The sequence below is a fragment of the Helianthus annuus genome, chromosome 5 (genome assembly GCF_002127325.2).
Source record: "Helianthus annuus cultivar XRQ/B chromosome 5, HanXRQr2.0-SUNRISE, whole genome shotgun sequence".
Classification (NCBI taxonomy): Eukaryota; Viridiplantae; Streptophyta; class Magnoliopsida; order Asterales; family Asteraceae; genus Helianthus; species Helianthus annuus.
The window spans coordinates 167856357-167865783 of record NC_035437.2 but is presented as its reverse complement, the minus strand read 5'-3'; the positions used below and the strand labels follow the sequence as shown (position 1 = coordinate 167865783).

Genomic DNA, 9427 nt, shown 5'->3' with positions numbered 1-9427 from the left:
TAAAAAAATCATTTCATTGATCAGCTAAATAAATCCATCAAGCTTTGTTATGTCTAATACAATAGCCTATCGAATATTAGTTAACCCCAGGGTTTTATAAACTTCCAGTAAAAATCAGAAAAGGTATTATTTAATGGGGATACAAAAAATCCGTCAGGGCGTACCCACCAATAGCAATGTTGTCTACCGGCTTTGTTTAGAGAACAATGGTTTTCAAGCTCCTTGTTAAACAAATCCAAAGATTGAAATTTTGAACCCCACCAAAAGTAACCATAGAAAAGAGTGCGATGATCACCCCTGGAACAGAACGACCAATTATAGTTCCCTTTGAATGGGATTGTGTGATTACCAAGATCATCATCTCCTGATTTAATATGAGCAACAATATCACCTGGAATATTACTCAGAACATAAACACTCCATGGTACAGTTAAAAAACAGCCATGTGTTATAGAAACAATCAAAGACAATAAAATGAGAAAGGGGAAGAACTTATGCATTGTGTGAGATGAAAGAAACCAACTTACTTTAACAATAACATTTAACAAGGTCTTATATACTTTTCTTTTTATGATAAAGATGTAAATTTTAAGATTTAGTGTATATGTAACTGTTTTACATATATATCAACTATATTATATTATTATTAATATTGATGGAAACGCAAATTCTCTATAATCCTCACTACCGTTACCAAATAATTAATATTTTAATTTAATTTTGTCATAAATTGGTAGAAGAAAATTCCTATTTGTTTTTGTATATGTCAGTTTTGTATATATAAATTAAAAGATAATAATGTGTTATATTGTCTAATTTAAGTTACACGAAACGGATCTTCAAAATAATTCATTAATGTAAGTCAAAATAAGTTCATTAGTTTAAGTTATGTCAGTTTTGTGTATATTGAAAAGGGTTTAAATGCGTTATATTTTCTAACTAGCCTAAGATCCCGCGAGTTTCGCGGGTGGACTAACACACAAATATATAAGTTAAAATTGTTAGAAATAATACTTTTAAAACAAACCATCACCATGTGATCATGAACCCATATTTGTTAAGATTTGTTTTGACACAAAACAAACTAATACATTTTAAAAAAATGACCCATTTAGATGGTAACTATCTAATCAGGAACCCATATTTGGTAGGATTTTATTTTAACCCAAATCAAAATTAAAACTTCTTTAAAACAACCTATTTTGACCGGTTGCCATCTAATCATGAATCATTTTTGGTCAGATATTTTTTAATCTGAACCAAATCAATACTTTCTTAAAACGCCCTGTTTTACCCAGTACCACCAGTACTACCATCTAATCATGAACCCATATTTGGTTAGATTTTGTTTTAACCCGAACCAAAACTGAAACTTCTTCAAAACAACCCATTTTGACCGTTACCATCTAATCATTTGACCGGTTACCATCTAATCATAATTCATTTTTGGTTCTCCTTTAAATGATTAATAATAATTGAAACCCACAATATACACAAAAAGAAGCAAGACGAAAAATACCTAGTATAACATTTATGAATATGCATATATATAACGGATATGACATGTAACAAAGAACTCTAATATGCTGTTGTACTACATATCTGCACGGTTGTTTACTCAAAATGATATTCTAAGGAGGAGAATTTGGCATTGCTTATATACAGCTAAAAAAGAATACTTGTACCATTAAATGAGTTTTTATTTTCTATTCAAAGATCATTCATGTTCTTATATTCAATGGCACTGTCCACTTTCCTTTGTTATAATCATAAACAAAAAGCCAAATCGCACCTACCGTGATTCACCAGGGTTCTTTTTGTCTTCCCATGATAAGTTTGCACAACTTCATCAACAATCTACACCAAATAAACTCCATTAATTATAAAAGTTACATAATCATAGAAACTGAAAGCAATCTATATAGACACAAACAATAACACTATCAGCTACCAATGTCATTTTATTCGCCAAAACATTATAAAGTGAGCGGTTTGGCACTCGGAGCGTTAAACTTTTTGATTTTAGACTTAAGTGATTAAAACCACTAAAACACAAGGACTCAAAAAGTAAATTACTCTTTTTTTAGTAAAATGCCGTTTTCGTCCCTAAGGGTCGGCAAGTTTTGCGACTTTTGTCCAAAGAGTTTTTTTTTTGCATATGGATCCCAAAGGTTAGAAATCTTGCCACATCCAGCTCGTTAACTCCATCCATTTTTCTTCTCCGTTAAGTCAGGAGTATTTTCGGTTTTTGTTAACTTAAAGGACATTTCGGTCTTTTTACTTAAAGGGCATCTCTTTAAGTCCATCCAGCTTGTTACCCCTGAAAAAGACTGAATTGTCCTTTAAGTTAACAAAAAAGTCGGAAATACCCCTGACTTAACGGAGAAAATGGCAAGATTTCAAACCTTTTGGATCCAGAAGCCGAAAAGCAAACTTTTGGACGAAACTTGCAAAACTGGCCAAACCTCACGGACAAAAATGGCATTTTACTCTTTTTTTAACAAAATGTTTAATACTTTTGAACATGAAATGCTTTAGATTAGACAAACCTTTACAAAATGATTCGTTTTGACCCGCGAACCAGTCAATATTCCCACCTCTAGATTGTAGTAATTACTGACAATTTTCCAATTTTTGATCTGTTTTTGTTTTTGTATTTTTTTGAAGCTTGGTGCAAGAACAAAAGATAATAAAACTTCATCAATTCCGCAACCGAAGATAACCAGCAGAGTGACTTTAAACATGAACTGTATGTCAACATCAACTAAAAGAGCTTCGTGGAGTGCTAATCCTGCAAAGAAGGATCAAGATACTGCAAAGCAAGCTCATGGTAAAAATAAAAAAACTATTCTTATCTTAGTAAATTACAATTTTCATCCCTGTGTTTTTGCCAAAATGATGAATTTCGTCGAAAAGTTTAAAAATTCACAATTTTAGTCCAAATCAGTTTCAATTGCACAATCTGAGTCCAAATTAGTTTCAAACACACAATCAAGTATCTCCATATTTAATGATTTATGTTACATTAAAGATAAAATTCCATGACATTTGGGTAATTTTACCTCTAAACTGAACATAAATCATGAAAATTGACGTTTTTGAACTTCTTTGTGCATTTGAAACTACATAAGACTGAGATTTTCGTCTTGAGGTTTGGCCAGTTTTGCGACTTTCGTTCGAAGGTTAGTTTTTTCACATCTGGATCAAAAAGGCTTGAAAATATTGCCATTTTCATCTGGATCGTTAACTTCATCTTGCCATTTTCATCCGAAAAAACAAACCTTGGGACGAAAGTCGCAAAACTGGCCAGACCTCTGCGACGAAAATGACATTTTACTCTTTTATTTTATACGTTTTAATAGGTACTATCTTATTATCTATATCTTTTGTATACTCAAATCTGCTTTGCGTTATCGTCCTACTGAATGTGACAGTTACATAGAAAGGGACTCAAACAGTAAAACCAACCACAAAATGCTCAACGGTAACAGGAGTGATTGGTCCTCGAAGGGGTGTGTTAAGTTCCAAACCATCTTCTTTCGATACTTCAACAGCCCCCAAAATGGATCCCACAAGACCATCTTCATCATGTAGCAATACTAGTAGTTGTTTCCTGACGTAAAAGTAAAATCATCAGCAAATATTTTAAGAAAAAGAGTTGATTCCAAAACTGGTACACCAATCTATGATACGCAGTTCGAAACCGAGTCACTGGAATCTTATTGAAACATAAGCTTAAGCACAAAATCTACTGGACTTTGGTCAACCCAAAATGTCATACCGTACTGACCACGAAAAACGAAAGAAGTGGGTAACAAATTGGTACCAAAAATTGCTCGGTACGGTATCGTTTTGGTACCGGTACCTAGTACCAAATGCAAATCCCAAGATAGAAACTCCTATTGTTGACAATGAATCTTCCAGCAGATTCACTCAACATATATGAGACTACGTATGCATTTGCTAAGCTAATTTAAAGGATGGCTTTACAAACAGGACTTCAAAATCAAACTAATAAAGTACATTATGAGATATACTAACCATAACAGAAGGAGAAACTGTCCACTTTCCTTTGTTATAATTATAAACAAAAAGCCAAATCGCACCTATCGTGATTCACCAGGGTTCTTTTTGTCTTCCCATGATAAGTTTGAACAACTTCATCAACAGTCTACACCATACACACATAAACTCCATTAATTATAAAAGTTAATGGCTTAACACAAACATATAATATCTACTGGCATTAAAGCCCATGTCATACAACCATGAAACAAAACCTAAAGAAGATGAAAGCCAAGAGTTGACCTAAAAAGTCAACTTCCAAACCAGTTTCATTTTCAAATACCTGCAAAGTTTGACCTGATCATATCAAGACTACTCTTATTTTAAAAAGAAAATCATTTTTAAGTTTACGTATGACCAAAAAAGCAATGTTAACTTTTCTAAGCATGTAGAATTTTAGAAAACATTAATAGTTACACTAAAATATATTAAAATGTAATTTATAGTTATTTTTTAAACAAATAGTATCTTTAACAACTGAACCTACAGGCATGAGTTCACGACAAAAGCCTTTTGCATAATGTAATTTGAAGAATGATTAATTTGATACATTGTCTAAGAAACACATATTTGGTAAACATAACTGAATTAAACTAACAAAGAGTAAAACATACTCAGCATTAAAGATGACCGAAGGAAGAAATAATTGAAGAAAAGATCTTCACCAAACACAAACTGGCAAACATATGGGAATTTATTCCTCCACTGGTCTAGTTCAATTTTAGAGGATTCAGTCCACTTTTGGCCTGCTCAGGGCAATTCAGGCCGCTTCAGGCCACTTTGCCCCTGGACAATAAAAAAGTGCTTGGCTCGTGAGCGCTACCTCACGTGCGCCTGATCACGAAGGTCGCCCTACGTCCAAAAAGAAAAAAAATCAGAGATAAGAGCTACTATTTCTGGAACTATAAGCTGCATAAAGACAATTAATATTCTTAGTTCAAGTGAGTAAAAATCAATGAACGTATATCAGCAATGAAATTATCAAAGCCAATTCTAATATTCAACCATGGACGACTCAATCATTTTGAGGGGCCAAAGTATAGAGAAAATATGTGGCCCTGTTAAGGGGTGGATCCATAATAATTCGTCACTTGGGAAATAACTGGTTAGTTTAGAACACGCCGCACCAAATATTTACATTATGTTTAACAAAATAAATAGAATTTTGTTCAAGCAAAAAGTACTTCTTTTGACACAAACTCAGTAAATAAGTGTATCTGTTTCCTTTGCTTTTGTAAATTGAAAGTACAGTTAATTGCAATTTACTTCCCTTTGGTTTGTCCACTTACGCCCTTTAAGGCCAAATCTCAAATTGTACTATTTCCCTCCGCGACATTCTCGAAAACGCCATTTGAGTCCAAAAAAATTAACCACATGTAAAAAGTTATGTTTAATGAAGGGTAAAACTGTCATTTATCATTTGCTTTTATTTTCACTTTATTTATTAATATATTAAATTTTTGGACCCAGACTTATTTTTATATTAAATATATCAAATATATATGAGTATAACACTCATACCACTATACCACTATCTGCAACTCCTGCTGCCAACTCCAACTCTGGCTACCAACTGCAACTCCCGCTGCCAGGGGAGCACCTCCGCCACCTGCAACTCCGACTGCCAAAGGAGCACCTCTGCCACAACTCTGCAATACAACTTCTACCTTCCCCTTTGACACCACCCTGCAACGCAGGCAACTCACACCATCCTTTCGGTGACACCACCGCCACACCGCCTACCACCAGCTCTTGGTGGTTTTGCTACATCTCTAGATTGAATTTTCATATCAGGCAACTGATCATTAATAGTCATACTTCAGCAAAACAAATTAGTTTTATTTATCAACTCATTGATGTAATCTTTTTTTAAGTTTCAAATTGAATGAAATAAGCTTACTTAGAAGGGCTGCCTGTGACAACCCTAACTTTCAAGGTCAGTATCTATTCGTCACGTTATCTTGTTTCTCGTATTTCTCTTTCATATGTCCTTGTGTTCGTATTATAATAGCCGCTTTAATTGGGCCGCACCTCAATTTTATGAAACCCGTCAACCCATTACTATATCGATTAGTCAATGATCATAGGCCCAATTCTTATGTCTAATACAAGTTGATAAAACCCCTTTAGATGGTTATTCAATTTACTATTACTATAGCCGGTCACTTTGACTATTATTATTATATGTGGATTTTTCCTAGCCAAACCTTGCTAATGCCCAACTATCGTGGCAGCCTAAATGTGTGGGCTTAAGCCCACTTCGGAATATAAGAGAACCGACTTCCCCAAGGATTATATATTAATGAATGCCTATTGTACGTATTGATTATAAACACGAAATCAAACAAACCCTACCGCATCATTGGCGACCAGCGACTGAAGAAAACCCCCACCCCCCTTCGAGATTACACTTTGTTCGGCAGTTCTCTGGTTAGTAATTCGATGTTTTGTTAAGTTTTATTGTATGACCTTGTTTGTGTAATCTGGATCGCATACGTGTGAAATCTTGTTTATGGCAGTAGGATTCTTGTTTGTAATGTAAGTAAGATAAAGTAGGTTATAAGTCAAAGATATGGCCGACAATATCAATACTCTGCATGTAAAATTATGAAGTAATTAATGGTCTGACTTGTGCTCAACTTTTCATATGCCTCTTGTTTTAATTGGACCGCCAGGGGATGCGTCAGGGGGGGGGGGGTTGGGTTGACTAATACACACATGTTAGGCAATTTGGTATGAGTTAAAGTTGGCTGTTTGATTTGATGTCACCATTTATTGTTGGCCCAATCACCTTGCAATAAAAAAAAAGGTTGTCTAGTGAAAAAGGTTGTTGATTGCTCAAAGTGGCGGTGGCGGTTGCATGTATTAAAAGGAAAGGTCATCTTATTTGAAATTGTTTTAGTGTCAGCTCACTATTTTATTGATATATGAGGTCTGTTCATGTTATATTTGTTATTAAAGTGTCTGCTGAGTTTGAAATTGTTCACGTGAATGTTGGTTTCAAGAAGATAGGCTTATTATTCTATTAAAATATCATATAGTGTTTTGGCAGTTCATTAAAGGGTGATTTGTTATTGTGATAGTAATTGAGATGATGTAAGCCAGTAGGTAATCGGTCCAATGGTAGCATGCCTACTTTAACAAGTGGCGGCCAAGTAACATCAAAACAAACATTAATTAAAACATTATAATATGCATGTGATCTTTTGATGTGTTGATCGTTTAGTGGGCCGAACATTGGTCCAATGGGGTTGTAGATTGTGGCCATGATTAGTCAAGACTCATGTGCTTATAATATTGAGAGGTGGCAGTTCACATGACCATTTTGTTGTCTGACTACTTTTAAAGAAGGTCCAAGGTTAGGCCACGTGAAGTGAGTTTTCCAAAGTTGTTTATCTATAAGGTGTCTTGAGTAATCCAAACACAAATTTCAATAGTGGCAGCTCATTATAAATGATCATTTTCTAGGCACATGTGATTACAGTGATAAGTTTTGGAATCTCGGCCATAAGTGTAATGTAGGCTAGTTGCGAGGTTGTGAGGGTCTTGACCCGACTCGTATAGGTAGCCAACCCAATTGTTAAATGTTACCTTGATAACTGAGAATCTGATATGCAATTCGAGGCGATTATGTGATAGATGCAAACTATGTGTGAAAAGTAACTTGTGTTGATCAATCTGAATCAACTAATGGGAATAACCAACTCATCTGTTGAATGCTAATATACGTAGTGCACGTGGGATGTGGTCTTGTGTGCGGTTGAACATTTGTTATGTGATATTACGACAAACGTTAGGTCAACGGATTGTATGTTTAAACAGTTACAATGCGTATATGAACGTGTGTCTTCCTTATCTGCTACTTGTGCAATGTGTACGTTAGATACGTGATATGTGTGAATACTATACTGATTGTCTTTGGAAACCACGGTAGGGTTTGGTTGACTGACGGGAACGGGTAACTAGTCTTACCGAGCAAACCTAAGGTGAGTTCATTGCTTTTTCTCAAGCATGGATCCCAGTGAAGGGATAACGGGTAACGTTCCGATGAGGAATGCATGGGTAATGGGATGTTGGTTATTGTACTTAGTTTTCTATCATTGTAAGACCACTACATCTACCGGGTCGTTGCTTGTAGGGCAACGGGGGTTATTAGTTGATAGCGCTATTAGGTTTGGCACCCTCACGACGTTCGAAGAGAACGGGCGTGAACTAATTACCTTAAAACATGACCAATGCTTTGATAGAGGCATTGGGGTTGGCAATCACATATCATCTGGCCATTCGGTAATCGAGTAATAACAACATCGAAACAGCAAACATCATAACAACAAACAACATAACGTCTTGTAAACTGTTTTACTCACATGATCGGTAACACAACTTGGTAAACAAACACAAACCTTGAACTCACCAGCGTAGTCTGACACACTTGTTTACATGCTTGTAGGTAACTATTGAAGGAACTTGGGAGCTTGCTGTCTGATGTTGCTGGAGTGGTTATGGTCATAATAAACAGTTATTTTGATTTGGTTTTGATACATTTACACACTTATACCTTTATGCTTCCGCTCAGTACTTTGGTTTTGGTTTAACTTTTCAAACAATACATTTCTTTCAATTGGGTATTTTAATACATTATAACTTGTGTTTGATATGATTGGTGGCTCTTTGTTGGATCGTTGCACCTCCAATAGGGACATACCCTAGGTGGTAATTTGGGGGTGTGACAGTTTGGTATCAGAGCCACTGGTTATAGAGAACTCGGTTTTAAAACGTTTTCATAAAACCAGACTATAACCGAATTGATCCAAACGATGACCATGACACTCAGCTTCAGACTGCAAGGTTCGTTCCTCGTTAGCTTATGCTTTATATGCCTAGTAAACGTAACTATATTTATAGCATGCACGATACGACATGGTAGGCATCATGACACATTGATAGTGTAACATAACACTTGCATCTAGTAAATTCTAATCTTGTTGGTAGTGCTTATTTTGTGTTGATTGGGATGGGAGAAACTTCAAACATAAGTTAAGAAGCATCGAGAGGAGCATGCAACCCGCCTTATTATCATGGGTGCACACATAATAATAACGCGTGGTGCATGCAAATCCCAATGAGGCTTAACGAATGTAAGAGGGGTTCTTCCCTGTCTGTGTATTAACATGGTAGTTAATCGTTCTTAACGTGATAAACCTGAGCACCTTCCTCGTTTTCGACACCTAAATTAGTTTATTTCCATATATAGAAACATGAGTGGAAGAGGACACGGACGTGGTAGCATCAACATGACTCAGGCCGAGTTAACAAATCTGATAAACACATGTGTGGCTGAGGCTCTGGCAGCCTACCAAGC

At 35.5% G+C, this 9427-nt stretch overlaps 1 long non-coding RNA gene across 1 annotated transcript; it reads right to left on the bottom strand.

Moving 5' to 3' along the window:
• On the bottom strand, nt 1-5194 carry LOC110939314. The gene is made up of 6 exons (XR_004893567.1): nt 4680-5194; nt 4042-4171; nt 3469-3613; nt 2550-2791; nt 1797-1857; nt 1-391 (listed from the first exon to the last, which is right to left on the bottom strand). It is a non-coding gene; the product is annotated as an uncharacterized LOC110939314 (long non-coding RNA).
• Nucleotides 5195-9427: the final 4233 nt, after the last annotated feature.